This window comes from Dipodomys spectabilis, unplaced genomic scaffold, assembly GCF_019054845.1.
Source record: "Dipodomys spectabilis isolate Male_0828 unplaced genomic scaffold, ASM1905484v1 ptg000545l, whole genome shotgun sequence".
Classification (NCBI taxonomy): Eukaryota; Metazoa; Chordata; class Mammalia; order Rodentia; family Heteromyidae; genus Dipodomys; species Dipodomys spectabilis.
This window is the reverse complement of record NW_024871222.1, coordinates 180,318-200,452: the sequence shown is the minus strand read 5'-3', so window position 1 is coordinate 200,452 and position 20,135 is coordinate 180,318. Positions and strand designations below refer to the sequence as shown.

The 20,135-nt window shown below is 38.7% G+C and overlaps 1 pseudogene; it reads left to right on the top strand.

The window, feature by feature from the left end:
• The first annotated feature begins 18,278 nt into the window (after nt 1-18,278).
• On the top strand, nt 18,279-18,375 carry LOC122099898 (annotated as a pseudogene).
• The last annotated feature ends 1,760 nt before the right edge of the window (nt 18,376-20,135 follow it).

The window sequence follows — 20,135 nt, the reverse complement described above, 5'->3', positions numbered from 1 at the left end:
TAAGCCGGAAACAAGTGCCTATCAGGAGATCAGCTGGTGACCACCTAAAAATGAAGCCATGCAGCAAGATTGTGTAACCTTTTGCCCTCTCTCATGAAGACTTCTGTTATAAAAGTTTGCTATTCTCTGCATTAAATTGCACTCAGCACTCAGCATCCACTCCTCATGTGTGTGAGTTGTCTGTTTGCCATCTCCCCATCCTATTCCAGGTTCCTCCCGTAGGTGTCCTCCGTCGTCCCAACAGAACCCGGTCCGCGGCAACAGAGAAACCCTCAGGTTACACTGTGAACAGTGAGGAGAGCCCTGGAACATGCACAACTTGAAAGAAGTCTCTTATGAACTCATTGTACTGAATACAAATTTCCTAGGTTGATGCCATTCATTATAGCTACTCGGGAATTTCACCTATAAGAATAAAATACATAGACAAAGACATGGAAGTATAGGCTCTTTTTGAGGGGGCAGGTCCTGGGGTGGAAATATGAGCCTATGCATGGTCCCTGGGCTCCTTTTGCTCAAGGGTACTGCATTAAGCTTGAGTCACAGCACCATTTCTGGTTATTTCTGTGATTTCTTTGAAATAACTGTGTCATGGACTTTCCTACACTAGCTGGATTCAAACTAAGTTTCTGTACATCTCAGCCTCCTGAGGACCTGGGATTACAGACAGCAACCACTGGCACCTTATTTCTACTCTTCTTCATTTTTTAATCTGGACAATCTGACTTCTTAACAGGGTCATTCCCAAGGTTTTAATTTATAACTAAACTACCCAGTGTTCTTTATAGCTGCTTTCCCTGAAAAGGATTTTCTCTCCTCATCTTCCCCTCTGGTCACAGGTTTGAGGCCAAAAGTGAGAAATGAGTGTCACAGGATTTGGGAGAAAATATCCACAGTACATGCCAGTTCTGTCACTTAGCATTGAGCTGCTGTGAATTTACTGTCTCAGGATATGAGGACCGAAAGCTGGAGCGATCCTCATAGAGTCTGCATTGCTCCTTTTGCCTATAAAATGATCTAATAATTATGAGTGTTTTGTATCTCCAACGTTAAATGTCTAGAACACAATAGTAGCATTTTCATGTGAAGGGTTAAAGTTTTGAGGCAGTGACCGCTTTTTGCTTGTTTCTAGCAGAGCAACACGTGGTGGTAATCCAAACACCTGGTTGACTGTGTGCCTTTATGAACCCTGCAAAACTTTAGCTCAGGGTTCTCCTACTAGGCTCCACTGTTGGAGTGTAGGATGAGACCTCAGTTGCAGCCTGTTTAAATAAAACCTTAAAACAGCTGTAAAGTCTGAATCTCCATGGTCTTCTTGGTGGGGATCCTGCGACCTGGGTATAACATATTAGTGAGGGCTCGTCCGGGATCCCCCAAAGACCCCCAAGATCTCAGACTCCAAAGGTAAAACAGAGCTGTCTTTGTTAATTTGTCTTGTCCTGTCCTTTTTCTGTTTTACTTTCGTTTTCCTTTGTGAGGATGGCCATTCCGATTCGTAAAGGGTTGTTGAAGCAGATGCTCTTGCACCACAACCCTAGAGGAACTGGGAGACATCCAAGATCCTCTTGTCAGGTGGGGGTCCTTGGAACCCCGCTGTGTGGGGCGGGGGGGGGGGGCAGTCCTTGGAACACCGCCATGTGAATTGTGGGGTGGGGGTCGGTTCAGTGTTGGGCCGGAATTGACCAAGAGTGCCTCCTAATAGAGGTCCAACTTGCCCACTGTGGCTCTGCTCCTCCTACTGTGTGGCATGGGTGTGGAACCCCATCGTGACTGTAGTCAGTGGACCAAATTGGGAGATCTCCACTTTGTAAGCTCTTTTTGGTAACTGTCAGGCCTGCTTGTGTTTTGTTTGTACTGTGTATTGTTTTTTGGACTGTAGGTCTGACAGGAATGGAAACCATAGGCACCACTCCATCTAGCCCCCTAGACTTACAAAAAGAAACTGAGACAGAGGGAAAGAAAAGGTACCCCCCGTTTTATCAGGGAGATAACTTGGAAGAAGAAATGTTTCCTCCCCCATACTCTCCTTTCCAGGTTCCTTTTGCAGAACCTGAGAATGATCAAGAGGAGGAGGGAGCTATAAAACACTCAGCACCTGCCCTTAAAGTTTCTGAGGGTCCAGTCTCTCGACAATGCCGTGGGATCAACCCCCCTTCTAATGCACCTGTTTTTCCCATACGTGCCATAGGTCCTGTGGATGCAGATGGTCAACAGCAACTCCAATATTGGACATTTTCTCCCAGTGATCTATACAATTGGCACACCCAAAATGCCCCCTTTTCTGAGAAACCCCAGGATTTAATTCGTTTGCTTGAAATTATTCTCTTTACTCATCAGCCCACTTGGGATGATTGTAGTCAGCTTTTACAGGTCTTTTTACCACTGAAGAGAGAGACTTTATCCAAGAAGCAGCCCAGAAACATCCCTGGCCCCTCAGGAGCACCTATCACAGATCCTGCCCTGATCACTGCCTATTTTCCTGAGATCTCACCAACAATTGGGACAACAATACAGTTGAAAGTAGGGAGCAACGTCTATCACCAGGCTCTGTTCGAATCCCAGTCATGACACCAATCAATGGCAACAGATACTAAGAGACTCATTCCCATCCATGGGAATAACAAGGTAATATTATCAATGTCACAGTTGAATGAGTTGATGGTGAATGACGCTCCTGTGAAATTAGACAGCATCATTTCAGGAGACTGACTTTATTTAATATTTATTATGTATGTATTTATTTATTATTATTTATTTAATATTTATTATTATTAATAGTAAAAGAATACTATTACATACAGAATGCAATAATTTCAGGATATTGTTTGATTTACTTAATAGTTTGTTAAGCATGAAAACAATAAGATTAATTACATGGAGGCATTATAAATACCCAAGAATTGGTAGGAATGTAGTCTATATAAGTGAATAATGTATAGACATCTCTGGCACTCTATAAAGATATACATTTATTAGTGTACTACCAACTGCATGTCAATCTGTTCTTATTTTGTCAACCGCTGGGGCTCGATCTCAGGTACTTGGGACTGCCTGTCAGCTCAATTTGCCACAGGATGGCAGGCTGACACTCACCCATTCATGAATTGGGCTTTGAAGTCTGTGAGTTCAGATGCCAGCACTCCCAAAAAATGAATCGTGTAGTAAGAAGCTGATGGTGACACATGTTTTCCTTTTCTGTGAAAGTCCTGGGTGTCAGGAAGGACATGCAATACATATGCAAAACTATATCCTATGTAATCAATGTAATCACTGTTCTATGCGTCATAATAGTCAATAAGATGAGTAGTCAGTACATGAATAAAACCAAACGTAAAATAAGTAACTACACTGAATACAATATGGAATCAACATATGTATAAAAATATAAATCATATATTTAAAATGTAAACAAATAGGATGTTTTCTAGTGGTGGGCATCGATTTCAGGCGAAAGGAACAGACTTGAATTTCTTGAATTCAAGGAGGCAAGCTTCCCCTTCCCACACTGTGCAAAAGCAGGGTTACCTAGACCATGAGTTACAATCCCAGTCCTGGCAGAAAAAAAATGGCATCTCCATGCTATGTGATGCTCAATTCGTAGGTATTTCATTTGGCCTCCATTTAATGAAGGTGATTGTTTAAATGCTTCATAAAGTATTAATTAATATCGACTAGTGTCCTATAATGTAATTGTGTATAATTTTATCCTCGAATCATTCAAGTACTGCCCATTTAATCATGACATACATCACATTCCTTTGGTAATCATATGAATAGGAATGAGTTTCATAGGATCTCCTGCCGTTTGTTGGTGGCAGACCAGGATTCAAACTGTGGGCTCCAGCTCCTACCACTTAAACCTGAGGATAGGGAACTCACAGGTCTGTCCAAGAACATCAGCAAAACCAGGCATCATTGGCTCTCAGCAGTCCTCCTTAAAACTTACAAGGCTGTGATAGGAGGATCATGGTCAAAGTGACCCTAGGAAGGAAAGTCCTTGAAACTCCTGTCCAACTTGTTCCAACAAAGCCAGAAGTAAAGCCGTGTGGCTCCAGTGGTAGAGAGCTAGCCTTGATCAAAAGCAACTCAGAGATTGTGCCTAGATCCTGAGTTCAAGGTCTGGGAACAAACAGACATACACAACAATCTGTGCAGCCATCAAGCTAAAGCAGGTCACTCTCTTGTCCTCAACTGGATTGGACAGAGTTCCCTGGGAAAGGGGCTGCCATCATTTTGACTCAGCCCATTCTGCCTGCATCACAAGATTCCAGCCACACCTCCATTGTTTCATGGTTCTTTCTGACCAATGGGATACAAGAATGGTGGCCACGCCCACATTCCATGCTGCCCAGTAGCACCATGATTCGCTCTGTTTGTTGACACCACTACCAGCAGTTGAGGAAGGTAGTTGTGGCTGAGTGGTGAGCAAGAGACTCGAGGCCTAGGAAGAGAGGTCTTCCTCATCCCACCATGTGCCTGCCTGAGCCCCGGTCCCCTCCCCCCTTCCCCATGTAGCAGCATTTCAAATCTAATGCTGCAGGCTCAGGCCCATGGTTTCCTCAGGCAATTGTGCAATGTTGTGCCATGAGCCAGCTTGGGGCCCTGACCTGGTTCTGGCTCCTCTGTCCTCTGTTCAGGGCCTGAGTGTCTGTCATGCCTCTGCCATTGCTGCTTGCCCCACTTGGAGCAGCTGCCTACAGCTTCTGCCAGCAACACGTGAGTGGCTGCCACACAGCCCTGCATCCTGCGACCCCATATCCCCTCCCCTCCGACCCGGACCCGCGCCTCCCCTGTGCCCCACACTCTGGCCCACGCCCTGCCACAAATGTGCCCCAGGGGTGGGGGTGGGTGTTGACCCGAGGATGCCACCCCCATCCCCAGCGGCTAATGTCCCAAGATACAGGGAGATGCAGGGTTGGGTGAGGAGTGGGTGCCAAAGATCCCCTGGCCTGGAGCAGTGGGAGCCACACAGCAGCACATCTGTGCCCTTCCACTCCCTGGTGGGAACCCAGTGGCTTTAGTCAGAGGTGGGGAGCAGCATGTCTACACCTGCCTTCTGGTTTTTTTTTCCTTTTTATTCTGGGGATGGGAGGTGTTGGATGCAGAAGATAGACAAACTTGCTGTGTGAGCCCTTGTCTTCTGTGCTCAGTCAAACTTTCACCTGAAGACAGAGAGACAGACAGACAGAGAGAGAAAGAGAGAGAGAGAGAGAGACAGAGACAGAGATCATCTTTTTCCTTGTACAGCCTGACTGTGCTCAGTTGAGTGATCAATTGGCAAATTGCAGGTGCTGCATGGAGGAGTCTTCTGTCACCGGTCTGGATGTGTGTGTGTGTTTGTGTGTGTGTGTGGGGGGGGGTGGGTGGGTGGGTGGGTGTGTGGGTGTGTGTGTAGAAGCGGGTTGTAACAAGGAGGCTGAATACTTTGGTAACTTCTACCTGCTATCTTTGGGGCATGTATGGGCTTCACAGCTGAGGTCTGGGGGCCTGGAAGGGTGAGAGGCTCGAAGGGGACTCAGCACTGTTAAATTACAAGAACAAGGGGTCTGTGTGCAATGGAGCTGTGTACTCCCTTGGGCCTGGTTGGTGGCAGTGGGAGCTTGGGAGGACCTGGGAGTGCGGCCTGCAGGGGATGGCTTCCAAGGGGGACAGAGAGCATGGCCAACACTTAGTAAGGATACGAGTTCTGCTAGTATGGAGCGCAACACCATAGGTCAGACTCTGGGTCTTCTAATCATGACATCTGATGGGTGAGGCCAACCCTATTTTAAATCTTGACCTGTGATCTTCAGATCTCAGTCCCCTGAGTACCTAGGATTATAGGCATGAGCCTCTGGCATTGGGACTCTGGTTCTTTTGGGTATATTAGTATATTAGGGTTTGACCTCAAGGCCTTAGGCTTGCCAGTCAGGTCTTCTACCATGTGAGTCAAGCTTTTCTGTCTTGGGCATTTCTGAGATGGAGAATTAATATATGCTCAGGCTGGGCTGGATCATGGTCCTCCTATCTGTGACAGGCCTGAGCCACCAGGCCCGTTCTTCTGTAGTTGGGATGGTAGATATGTAGTGCCATGCTCAGTCATTGGTTTAGATGGATTGTCCCAAACTCAGTCCACGGCAGCCGATTATTGACCAGAGGTGAATCTCTGGGTTGGGCCTCAACCATTGGACTTCAATCTCCTCATGGGACAGTTGTGAGGAAACAAGGGATTGATACAGAGGGATCTCTAGAGCAGGGACAGGCACAGATGGAGGGGCCATCTGATACTGTTCTTGGCAATTCTGTGAGCATATGATAGGAAGATACCCAGAAAGATCTCAGAGGGTGTGTATTAACGGTGCAACAGGTATGGGATTATGAAACAAAACATGGCTCTCTTTCTTTATTACTCTATCCCCATGAGTAACGGAATCTTTCACTTTTTTCAGTTTTGAAGCTGGGGAAACTGAGGCACAGAGAAGCCGGGTGACCTACTAATGACTCCCAGCTGACAGGAAGCTCGGCCTAACTTCTCTGCCATGCTCCCTAAGACAATGGGTGCTATTCATCCCACTTTTTGTGGTGGGAAGTCCACTTCTTTTCAGTCATGGTGCTTGAACTCTGGGCCTGGACAGCTCCCTGAGCTCCTCAGCTCAATGCTAGCACTCTACCACTTGAGTCACAGCACCACTTCCAGTTTTTTGGTGGTTCTTTAGAGATAAGAGTCTCACAGGTATTCCTGCCCGGGCTGGCTATAAACCATGATCTTCATATCTCAGCCTCCATTGTACTTAGGATTATAGGCCTGAGCCACCGGCATATGGTTTAAGTGTAATTCTGACCTTCTTTCTTTCACTTTCTCTCTCAGGAACTGATTCAATGGGTGCTGGAGGAGGTGGCCCAGCATCCCCATGTGGATGGAACCAAGGTGGTCATCTCATTCTGGAGGTAAAATGTGGGTCAGGAGCTGTCTCACTCAGTCTGTTGTACCAGCTCCATGAGGTAAGTCCCTCTGTGCCCTGGCTACACTGTGACAGTTATCCATTTTCCATCTAGTCTTACTGGACTCAGTACTGTGTTCAATGCTCTTTTCTAGCAAAAATTTCTGGCTAAAATTATGATACAGAGTTACAGAATGAAAATGTAATGCCATCTTAAGAAAATCATTTAGGGTTCTGGGAATGTGGTTTCATGGTATGGTGATTGCCTAGCATGCATGAAACCCTGGGTTCAATTCCTCAGTACAACATAAATTGAAAAGGAAACACTGGAAGTGGTCCTGTGCCTCAAGTGGTGGAGGGTTAGCCTTGAGGAAAAAAAAACCTGAAGAATAATTCCCAAGCACCGAGTTTCAGCCCCAGGACTGCCAAAACAACAACAACAACAACAATGAACAGTTAGTAAATGCAAAATACAGAACCCATACTTGGAATATATAATTGCTCCTTCCATACTGATACCTGACAATAGTTACTAACACATGTACTTTAAGTATTGATACTGTGTTGAAAAAATGTTTTGTTCATTAGGTCATGGCAATTAATGCTAGGAATGTGCTTAGATGTCAGGTGAAGATTAATTCTGGAAATTCAAATATTCCAGGCTTTTGAGTGGGGTCACTGCTAATCACAATGAGAAGGATAGTGTAAGTGAGATTTGGAAACTATTTTGGCCAGTCATCACACCAGAAAGGCAGAGGCTAATTAACAGTTGTGACAGAAGAGAAGGAATAACTCCAGATGGAAAGAATAAATGATAGTAACTAAGGTATAGCAGAAACCGTTCTAGGGAACCATTTTTGGTTATTAAAGAACTAGTTATCAACTAGGCTTATTCCTCATTGCCTTTAGCATTCAAAATCTCCTAGGCTAGTTCTTAATCTCAGTGTGATGAATGTATCTCCTTCTATGCTGATCTTTCATACCTGATCTTTGATTTCTAAAAATCTGTCTTTCTGTATTTATCTATGAACATTTCCTGATACTATATACATCTACAAAGATGAAAGAGGATGCTAATGTAAGAATCCCATAGCTCATGAGTCATTAATGTAACAAAATATTGTAAATATTGCTACCTTAATTATTCTGAAAAGCGGCAATGTCACATCATTTGGTTCATATTTCCATTCTTTGTCTACATAGTGACATTAAGTGCACATAAATGCAAATATGAGCCGGGTGCTGGTGGCTCATGCCTGTAATCCTAGTTACTCAGGAGGTTGAGTCCAGAGGTTGTGGTTCAAAGCCAGCCTGGTCAGGAAAGTCCATGAAACACTTATCTTCAATTAACCCCCAAAACCCGGAAGTGGTGCTGTAGCTAAAGTAGTAGAGTGCTCAAGCTGTGCTGAAGAGCTGAGACACAGTAGCCAGGATCAATGTTCAATCCCCACAACCAACAAAAAAGTGCAAATATAGGTTTAAGTTTCCCCCAAAGGAATGATGAAGTCAATAGTAATCTTGCCAAATGATTTAGTAGTGCACCTACTTTTGCTGAGTTATTTGTTATGGCTTCTTTGCTAAACATATTCTCTTCTTTAAAAATTGTCAAATATTAGCTTTATAATAAACTTCATCTAATATTTCTTGGTTCAAAAGAGAAGTCCATAGAGTTGATGTCACTTAGCTTTCTTACTGTCTTAGTTCAAAGCCAACCCAGACAAGAGAGTCTGTCAAACACTTGTCTGTAATTAAACACCAAAAAATCCAGAAGTGGAGTTTTGGCTCAAGCAGTGGAGTAATAGGTTTGGGCCAGGTGTGAAAGAAAGACAACTGTTCAGGGAAAGGGGCCAGTTCAAGTCCCAGAACCAGCACAAACTAAACAAACAAGCAAACAAAACAAACCCTGAGTATTTTTTTGGGACTCTCCTTAAAATAGTAGCGGTCTGAGAAGAGGCTGCTTTTGCAGATCATACTCACTGGATCCTGATATTTTGGAATCCTTATTGCTATGGAAAACTCAAGACCAGACTAAAGGAATTGATAACTGATTCCTGCAACAAGAGAATCATCTCAGGAGTGAAACATCCATCCATAAGACGCTTTAAAACCTCCATATCTTTGCTTCTTTGCAGTAGAACACTTTTAAAACAAAGTTACTTCCTTTTGTTCTATGCCTGCCTTCAAATGGCATAGTGTTTCCTTTTGCAATTCTCTCAACCAGAAGTTTACAGACAAGTTTTATATGAGTAAAGGACACACCCAAAAATCAGGGACAGATTTTCCTTCCAGCCTTGGATTCTTTTCTTGTACAGTAAAAAGGAAAGTAATAGTTAACTTGAACTTTATCATTTCTCAATGTTCAATTCCTCTCCTGGGATCAGTTTCCACATCCAGTAACAGTTACTTCCACTTACTTCCATTAACAATCTATGGTGCTGCTCCAGAAAAAAATGAATGTTTTCTGGCTTCATTGAAATAGCACAAAGACACTTTTGCACATGAGGTAACACGTGTTTCAGAGACAACTTAGTAAAGAGCAATGAAATTTAAATTGCTTATAAATACATTATCCATGAGAATATTTTGTTCAAACTTCTTATGTGCTCTGTAAATTAAGGTGAATTTTAAATGGGAAGAAGGTTCTCAGATCATTTTTTGTGAGTCTATATGCTGTGCATTAATTTCCCAAGTGTACATGAGTTAACAGTAAGAGAAACTATAGCAATTATAGGAGAAAAAGAAGTTCTGTGTTTATGTATAAGTGTTCAATACAATATAGAAGACTCTAAAAATAAGAAAACATTGAAACAATAAAGCCAAGTCCGGTATGTAGATTTATAGGAGTGATATAGAGAAAGCATTACTCCTAAGTGGAACAAGAAGCATGAGGCCAATCCCTTTCTAAATCACGCTTGCTAATCATGTAAATGTGCAAAAAGGAGAATGGAAGAATGATTCTGTTTCCAATTCAAGTCACATATGGGAGAATAGACTTAATTGGAAAAAAAGAGTCTATCCTGAGGGAACAGGAATTATACTAGCAATGAACCTGGTGGCTAAGATCACATTTCTTTTTCTTTCCTTTTCTTATATTCCTTTTTATTGTTGTTGTTTTTCGTGTCACTTGAAATATGGGACAAGGCGCTGTCCCTCTGAAATGCAGCTCAAGGCTAGTGCTCTTCCACTTGAGCCACAGTGCCACTTCCAGTTTTCTGGTAATTATTGGAGAAAAGAGTCTCCAGGACTTTCCTACCCGTGCTGGCTTTAAACCCCAATCCTCAGATCTCACAACAACTTGGTTTATGATCACATTTCTAACAGTGTACACTCAGGATATGTAATGTATATGTCCATCTATCTTTATATGAATTTTGAGTTAAAAATTTGGGCTACAGGATAGACTTTACACTCACAAAATGTTTGAAGTTTAAAAGTTGATACTCCTGGAAAAATAAAACCTAAGAATGTAAAGGAGTCTGGGAAGTTCAATTTGCATCCAGCTTGGACAGTATAGGCTTTGAGACACTACCTATAATTAACCAGCCAAAAGCTGGGATATCAGTCATGAGCAAGATTGCTGAATTACAGGTTTAGGTTTTTGCATACATACATACAAATATACACATACACACAGAGGCATTTATAGGTGCACACAAAAATATACAAATGAAACAATTCTCAGAATATGTAGGAAAGTTAGAAAACAATAGAAAATAGGTCCTGAGTAAGACTAGAACCAAGTGATAATTTTTAATATTAGAAAGCCTTCAAGTGAACTTTCCCCCAGAATTTGAGAATATTACACAGGTAGGGACCAGAGATAGTAAGAAAGTCAAGCAACCATTATTAACGGGATATGATATATGGTGCAATGAATCAGGGAAGCCTGCAGGTGCATCTGAAAATGTTCATATCCCGTGTCAAATGTTAAAACATCTTTGAAAATAGTACATAAACAGTCTCAGCAGTCAGTCTAGTGGATAAGATTATAGGAGAAGTTCAGATTTGCTAATCTGTTTCTAGATAAAATAAAACAAACTATGTCAGGGCAATGTGATACAAGCCTGGAATTCTAGCACTCATGCAGGAGATTAGAGAGTAGAATTACCTAATGATATCTTCCCTGGACCAGGTAGAATAATTTTGTCTCAGTAAAACAAACCACCAACAAAAAACGAATACACAGTTGGAAGTTTGGCCTAATTTTGTCATTATGTTTTGAGAAGTCAAGTTCCTATTGAATGCAACTCATACATATCCTCACTTGTTTTTTAAATGCTCTCATCATTACAGAACATTCCTAGATGCAGAATAGCTCATGATTCCCGTCCAAAAACTTGCAGAAGTAAGTAAGCCTCATTCTGTTGGATTCCAAATAAATGTTGAAGGATTACAAAAGCTTAAGTCTGGAAAAATAGCAAAGTTCGTCTAATGTAGGACTCTGTAGACCTTGTTAAATTAGAATTTAGATTTAAAATATATTTTTTGGTTTTGTTTGTAATTTCATATTCTATAGGATACTACAAAATTCTTTTTAAGTAGACGGATTATTTGAAAAATTCACAAAAGATTCTGGCATTCTATTTGCCTAGATATTATTTCAATAGCGTTATATTTAGAACATAGTTAATAGATAATTCGCACAGTTCATGTATACCATGTTAATATGAATGATCTAGACAGAGTTGCCAAGAAATGGATGAAATTAATTTATACATTTAGAAAAACCAATTTTTTAAGGGTTTGGTTTAATATGGTATGAAGAGAGTAATTGTGTGACATCTGCTTTCTTCTCCCTATATGTACCACAGGAAGCCATTTCCTTATTTACGTTCCTCTGTATACATGGAGAAAAATGCTAGGTTTGGAGTTTGTTTTCAATTTTGTTTTTGTTTTATTGGTTCGTCCTAGAGCTTGAACTCTTGGTCTGGATAGGGTCTCTGAGCCTGTTTATGCTCAAGGCTCATGCACTACCACTTCAACCTCAGTGCCACTTGAGTCTGGCTTTTGTGGAGAAGTTTTTGGAGATAAGATTCTAAGAAACCTTCCTGCCTGGGTGAGCTTTGAATCATAATTTTCCTATCTTAGCATAGTGAATATCTATGATAACTTAAAAGTATAAATATAAATAATATTTGCAAGTGTTCTCATGTCAAGAATACCAGTGGAGGAAAAATGATGCAGCTCAGTTTATGGTGGTGTTCTTTTCAGAACAAGGAGGGTGTCACATTAGCAGAGGTGTAGTATTTTTTCAAAATAGAGATAAGGTATTCATGATGTGAATTAAGGAATTTTAAGGTGTCCCTTACAAGTTGGAAACTGTTGGGCTAGTATGACTTTATGGCATAAATCTTGGGATTGATGGTCATAGACATAATAGCTTACTCTTATAAAAAATTGCTTACTCTTGAATAATTAATTATTACACATGCTTCACAGTTTTATCCTCTATCAGAATGTGGCTATTTTTCTATTTACTTCTCAATCTGTAACACCCCATTGGAAACTGCATCTATTGCAGAAGTACATAACATGCAAACAGGTACTGTTTTGAATCTCTTAGGTATGTTGAGAATTTAAAAATGAGTAGTTATTAGTCATAGGAATTTTGAAGAACACATATATTCTGTCCTCTTAAAAACTTACTTACTTTTAAAAGTTATGGGTTTCCATAGCATTAAACTGTTTTCTGTTTTAGAATGAGAAAATACTAAATTTATTCTTTTTCAAAAAATTTGGCAAGTATATTGTGAAAATATTGTCGAGTTGGATAACATGCAAGTTGATTACCCTCTGATAAAGAAGGGGGAATTAATTCAAATTAGATGCCAAATAGTATTGATTTTTAAAATGTTACTACATAAAGAATATTATTTACTGTGCCAATACAGTGAAATTATATTTTATGCAGCTTATTTTTTCAATTTTATTATAACAAAGATGTACAGTGGGGTTAAAATAATTGTAAGGTATTAAATCATAACTTTTCAAACTTGGTAACACTCCCTCATTTTTCTCACAGTTTTCCTTAACCCCTTCACCGCTCACAAGTTGTGAAGTACATTTCCAAAATGTTGTCTTGTGAGTATTGCTACTGCATTGGTTTGCCTTTTGTCCTTTGTCTCACCATTATGCTCACCATTGTCTCACCATACAGCAGGGATAAACCATAGGGGAACACCCCAAAGAAAACAGAAATCACATAGTTCATCAAAAACAACAACCTCAAATGAAAAAAAAAAATCTGGTTCCATATCTTGGAATTCATTTTGCTTATCATCGTCTAATATGGTAATATATACGCATAACAAAGCCACTAGAAAATAATAGCTGCATGGATACTATATCATGAAAACAGCATGTTAACATTTTGATGGTAAAGGTGGAATTAGGATTGGTGAATTTGCGGTTCTGATAAAGGATTTTCAAGGGTTTTAAAGTTATGACAAGTAAAATTTAACTGTTCAAAATTTTTAACAACTTAGCCTATTAAGAAAATTTAAAATTGCCTGGAAGAATAGGCTTTCATGCAAAGAAATCCAAGGAGACTTAGTAGAGAGGGAGCAATGTGGATGAAGATGGCTCTTTTTCACACTAAAAAAACAAACCTCAGAAACCTTGCTGTAAGTCCTGTAGGTTCCCTTGGAATTGTCCTTACCCAGGAACTATATTCTCACTGTTTGAAACCAGATTGTATTGGAATTTAAATTAAAAGTTCTTAAAAAAATAAGGCATCAAAATTTGTAAATTTACCTTTAATTACCAAACAGTAATTCTCTGAAAAAGATAATTTGAGTCAAAATATTTAGGGAGAAACTGCCCTCCACAATAAAAGAAGGTGTTGGTATTACACATTTCTGTTTGTAACACTTTCCACAATGTCTTTGGACGTGAAGCATTGAAACACAGAAAAAAATTCTGATTAGAAACTTCAAACCAATGATTTGACATTTCTAAGTGGCTCACAAAAAATAATATTCTTATTAATATGAGATAGTGAAGACTTCTTTTATTACATATGCCAAAAAGTTTAGAAAAGAATTGAGCAAATGGAAAAAATAATAAAAAAATTTTCTTAGAAGCCTTAGCTAAGCATAATGACTTCAGCAGTGAAGGGAGGCCAAAACTTTTTGATATAAATTGTGTTAGTATTTTTACTCCCTAAAGTGATTTTACAGAGCGCATTTGGCTCACTACAATGCAGAACTGATTGAATGAAGACATGAAAATATATTCCACATCCAAATGAGGCAACTTAAAGAGTTTTAAAAGAGAAATAATGAAGATGTAGCAGTGGTGGAGCCCGTATGTTCCTTCAGCTTCACTAGACTTGAAGCCAAGAACCTGTGATTAATTGGAACTCCGGCAAAAGATAAGAGGACATAGAAGTAGGACATAGAAGCATTGTCCTTTTGTAACAGACACTTTCTTCCAAGGTATGGGTGATTTAACTCTATTCTCCTCCATACAACTTGGTGAACAAATGCAAGACCAAGAGAGAAATAATCTATTGAAATAATTTTGCATAGAATAACTTCACTGTTCCTGATATGGTATCTAAGGAGAATCTTAAGAGAGAAGATAAAAAGTGCAGTATTTTTTGGTTTCCTCTAAGCATCTTGTTAGCAAATATATCTTTGAGGTTAGACAATTCTGATTGAACCAAGTCATGGAGTACTAATTTTTGTGGGCACTTTAGATACAAGAAGCCTTTCAAGGTAAAAGAAAAAATATATAGCCAAATATTTGTGATCACAGCCTCTTGGACAGTTTTCTGGAGACAAAGATTTACTTTAGATTTCTCCTCATTAAAATAGATGTTGTTTCATGGCAACCAAATGCAAGAGGGAAGTTTTATGGACTCACTTGGCCAATTAAACAGCATGAAAGAAGAAAATGGCAAATAATATTTAATGAAATTACTTTGACCAATTACTTTGCCAGAAGAAAGAAGAAAAAATATAATTCAAAAGCAATTTGACTTAAAAGTATCAAGAAAGAGTAGTGAAGAGAGATTAGAGAAAATATAGAGGATTGTTTTCTCTCCAGTGGAGTAATGGGTTCTTGATCTTGTTTCTTCCATTCTACCTCACAAGCTACCAAGTGTGTCTCAGGACTGGATTATCCAGTTCAGACAGAAAACTCGTAGAAGAAAGATACTGTTTGCAGCAGATATAGGTGATTTATAACCTTAGACAATCTAATTCTGTTCAAAATTCTCCCTATCCCAAACTTCCCTCTTTGAACAGCTTTGTTTGCTTTTCCCAAGACTGCCCTTCATTAACTGATTAAAATTTTGAGTGGTCATATTCATACTCTCTAGAGATTGCTGTTTGGTTGTGATTTTTGTGTGTTTTTGTTTCTTGTGTTTTTTAACTGAATTTTAAAGGGTTGTGCAATTGTGTTCAATTAAATATATCCATCTAATTGTCCAATACTCCTAGATCAGAGTCACTCCTTCCATCATTCTCAACCAACCCTTTCTCCAAGATTTATTTCCAATTTACCACTTCCTTCATCATATGTGTACATTCAGTATTCTAACTATACCTGCCCCTTGTTCATTTTTCATTCATTCTATGTCTTTACTATAATTCCTCTCTGGTTTCAACTTCCTGATTGTCATTCTGTTAAACTGTCTATTAATACTTTGAAAAGTTTATATACATTCCATGGAGTTTCAATCCTGCATATTCTTTAATTGATGCCAGTTTATATTTCCATAATTCATTCATCTGCAGCAACAATTTGCAAGACTGGAGATGGGAAGCACCTAAACATGATTTTATTCTCAACTGTTTGTAAGATTAATCGTTAGTCAAAAAGAAAGTTAAAAAATGGCTTAGAATGTATTCCTAACTATGAATTTTTATAAATGGCCTTGTACAATGGTGTGATTCTTTTATTTTACATGGAATAATATTTTCTACTACCTATAAGTTTTGGAAAAAGAAGAAAATTAAAATTTATTCCTAGAGAGGAATATGATAGAAGTAGAAGACAGATACTATGTTTGTCATATCTCTGATAAGTACCCATATTCAAGACTTAAAGTCATATTTCTTACTATGTTAGACAGAGGGAAAACAAAATAACATATAATAAGGCAACTATTTGTGATTTTTTAAAATGTACCTTATTAAATGATGAAATTTATTAGCTAATGTTTGGGTTTGAAATTTAGGAGGTTGATCTATTTAACACATTTCTGAAAGGCTCTTACTGAAAAACACAAATTGTGGGTGGTAGTATTTCTACACTTTAATGAATGGTTGAACATGTTTGGCATTAGTGCTGTATAAATAATTCAACTCTATTTAACTTGCTCCCTACACTTGAAAAACTTGTAATGTCACTAAGTATCATGAACTTGTCAAATGTTATTTTGGCGAAATTGATTTTAAAAAGTATATTTGAAAATGAATATACTTTCAGATTAAATGTAGATTATCATTGGTTTGAGAGTGACATTTTTATACCACAGAACCATGTTGTACTGAAGTCCCAGTGTTTTGAAGCACTCCTTAGTGCTTCAAATGTTTTTCTGAATTACATTTGACCTCTAAGTCAAGTTTTCGGGCTTTGGTAGACCAATTATGGATCTGTCCTTCCAGGAACTATTTTTGGCCCACTTATGTTGGAATAAAATCTTTCGTTAATCATAGGTGAGGGGTATTAAAAATAAACATATGACACTTTGTGAACTTGTTCACTCATATGGGCTGGTCATCTGTAAGTTGAATGTTTGAATTACAGTACTTTCTCTCAAATTTTGTGATCTCATCCTTCATTTTAAGTTGCCTTGCATTTCACAATTGTTTACTGCTAATTCCTGCATCTCAAGGAATTGGGGCCCTGAAATATAGGAAATGCGAAATTGAGATGGGTCTTCAATTACTTTGTGTTGATATGTTGCATGGGCCTTGGTGAAAAGTCTTGCCCCTGTTATCTGATGATGCAGGTAACTGGAACCTGGGATCCTAGGACCCATGGGTACTGCAGAAAAATAATATATTTTAGACATCTTAGCAAAATTTGGGAATAATCAGTAGGAATGCTTCAGAAATATGGAGAAAAACAGTTTGGGACAGGCGAGTTAAAACAATAAACAGAGCAGCAGAGTAAAATCCATTACAGATTAGAGGAAAACATTGTTATTTTACCATGTGGATTCAGAAGGCAAAGAACAGTTATAATGTATCACAAGTTTATACTAAAAACATTGCATTGATACTTTTTATAGTCTAATATATATTTTAAACCTAATTATTTATATTCCAATTCTATTTATTGGAAAAAAATAAATATCAATTTATTTGTCAAATTATCAACTAATTCTAGTAAGTTTCATTGTGTGAAATATAAAATCAGCACATATAAATGTAAAATGTATGACTATATATAATTAAAAGGCACACATTTTGCATTTTTCTGTTGTAGTTACTGTATCAAAGGCAACTCTGTTTTAAAGTATTATTCCATTATCTCTACCTCAGTGTTTGATAGAGTTAGACCTAAAGTTTTACCATTTGTAGATTTACGGCATGGAGGAAAGAGGAAACTCTGTGATTAAAACATTATCAATTTAATGCCTAATAACGAGGAGAAACATATGCACTTCTCCTGCAACTCTGAAAATATTTGGTTATAAAAAGGCAGTAGTGTAATTTCCTGCCTGGTTGGATCGTAGACAGGCCAGAACAAAAAGTAATCATGCATATGAACAATTTTTCCACCTTCTTGGCTTTAGCTACTTTTGAAATGGAAGGTATAATAAACAATTATATTTTGATAAAATACCTTCTAGTCTGAACAGTTCTGTTTGAACGGTTCATCTCTCTATGATCTCTTGTAACCAAGATTAGTTTTGTTCTAGTAAGAAAATCTTTGCTGTCCGGGTAAGATATTCTAGTTGGTCTGTTCCCACATGGAAGAAGGGTAAAGGCTCAGGTAGACATTTGTTCCAGTAACACCTCATTTGGGAAATTGTCAGCTGAAGAAGTTTAGAAGTAGCTCTTAAGCAATGCTTACTTTGAATCCATTAGGTCCACAAAGCTAATTCAATTGGATAAATAAGTACTTGAAAAAGCCATCACCTTTGGACCTATCTATAAATAATTAAGAGTACGATCAAATACCAAATAAAAAGACTTAATATAGTCATTGACAAAAAAATTTTGCAAATGTGAGCAATCGACTGATCAATATAATTTTTTTCCACTATTCACAGAATTTAAGGGAAATAAGATCGATAGCATTGTTAGGAACAATAAGGTTTCCTTCTTACAAGTAGGCACCCATAGATATAAACCTGTATAAAGATTGCATCATTAACTACTTAAATTTAGAGGATATTACGTGCTTCAGCAGCATGTATACTCAAATTACAATACAGAGATTAACATGGCACTTGCACAAGGATAATATGAAAATTTGAGAAGTATTCCATATTTTTCATTCTTCAGATGCAAGAAATGAAAAACAGTTATTAAAAAGTTGATTACAAAATTACAAGCGTAACAATACACGTAATTCATATTATTAAATTTAGTTTGACATCAGTGTATTAAATCTTCACCTCAGAAAGTCGTTTACATAGCATAAACTTTACAAAACTTTTCAAATTAGACAACACTGACATTTTATCCCAAAGAAAAATAATATTAAGACCTAGAAGAAAAGGAATCAAACTGTTCTATATGGAATGCAATCGGAAAGGACACATTAATGAACCTATATATTATAAAATAATGTAGAATTCAAAGTATATCTAGGAGAAAATAAATTATGAACATTATGCAAACATAGAATATAGAATATTTTAAAATATACTTTTTCAGACAAGCATCAGAAATATTTTAGTTTCTGTACTACTCATTTCAACAGGTAAATTAAAATTATTTCTGATTAAAAAATCACAAACTCTGAAGAAATTATTATACATGTATACAAAAACTATTGAATACATTTTTACATCCAAGGCAGGAAATTCACTTGGAAGAATTCCACGGAATCCATGAATTTTTACAGTAAAATATTGGTGCTGCCGGGCACTGCTGGCTCATGCCTATAATCCTAGCTACACAGGTGACTGAGATCTGAGGATCATGGTTCAAAGCCAGCCTGGGAAGGAAAGTCTGTGGTACTCTTATCTCAAATAAACCACTAGAAAACTGGAAGTGGAGCTGTGTCTCGAGTGGTACAGCGCTCACCTTGAGCTGAAGAGCACAGGGATAGCTCCCAGGCCCAGAGCTCAAGCCCCATGATTGACCAAAAAAAAAGATATTGCTCTTATTTGGATTGTGAAAATGTTTTGTAGGGACACAAAAGATGGACATGCATTTTTGAAATTTAAGAACCTTAACCCGACCATTAGGACTTCGGTGAACAATTTGCACAGCCTTTCACAACTTCATAGAGGTAGTGATACATAATTATCCTTTTGGCAATATCAAATACAGTTTCTTCTATATTGTTCTTCAGGCCTGGTTTCATATAATGGTTCAACAGAAGGCTATCCAGCATATCTTTACTATCTCAATTCTCGAAAGCAAGATGTAAGGCTGTCAATAGTCCTTTAGTTTGGGGAAGTGGAACTGTGGCTCAAGAGGTAGAGTGCTCCCCTTGAGCTGAAGAGCACAGAAACAGCACCCAAGCCCAAAGCTCAAGCCCCATGTACGACCAAAAAAAAACACCACCACAACAAAAATCAAACAAACAAAAATATTTGGGCTGTGAAGGTGGCTCAGTGGTAGAGCGCTTGCCTTGCATGCATGAGAACCTAGGTTCGATTCCTCAGCACCGCATAAGCAGAAAAAAAGCCGGAAGTGATGCTGTGGCTCAAGTGGTAGAGGGCTAGCCTTGAGCTGAAATGCTGAGGGACAGCGTCCAGGCCCAGGTTTCAGGCCCAACGACCAGACCAAAAAAAAATTTTTAAAAAAGAGTCCATTAGTTTGGGCATTGGTATCTGTATCATGATGAAGTAAGAAAGAAGCCACTCTGGTATTATTCCACGTATATGCACTGTGCAGGGGTGTGCAGTCATCTACAGGTATTGCATGTGCCGCTTGAGACACCAACTCACTGACAATGTCTAAGTGTCCACTGTAGGCTTCTCGAAGAGGGGTATACTCATCATCATCCCTACTATTCACATGAGTGGCCTTTTGGGAAAGAAGTCTCCGCACTGTAATAAGCTGAATATTTTCGGCAGCC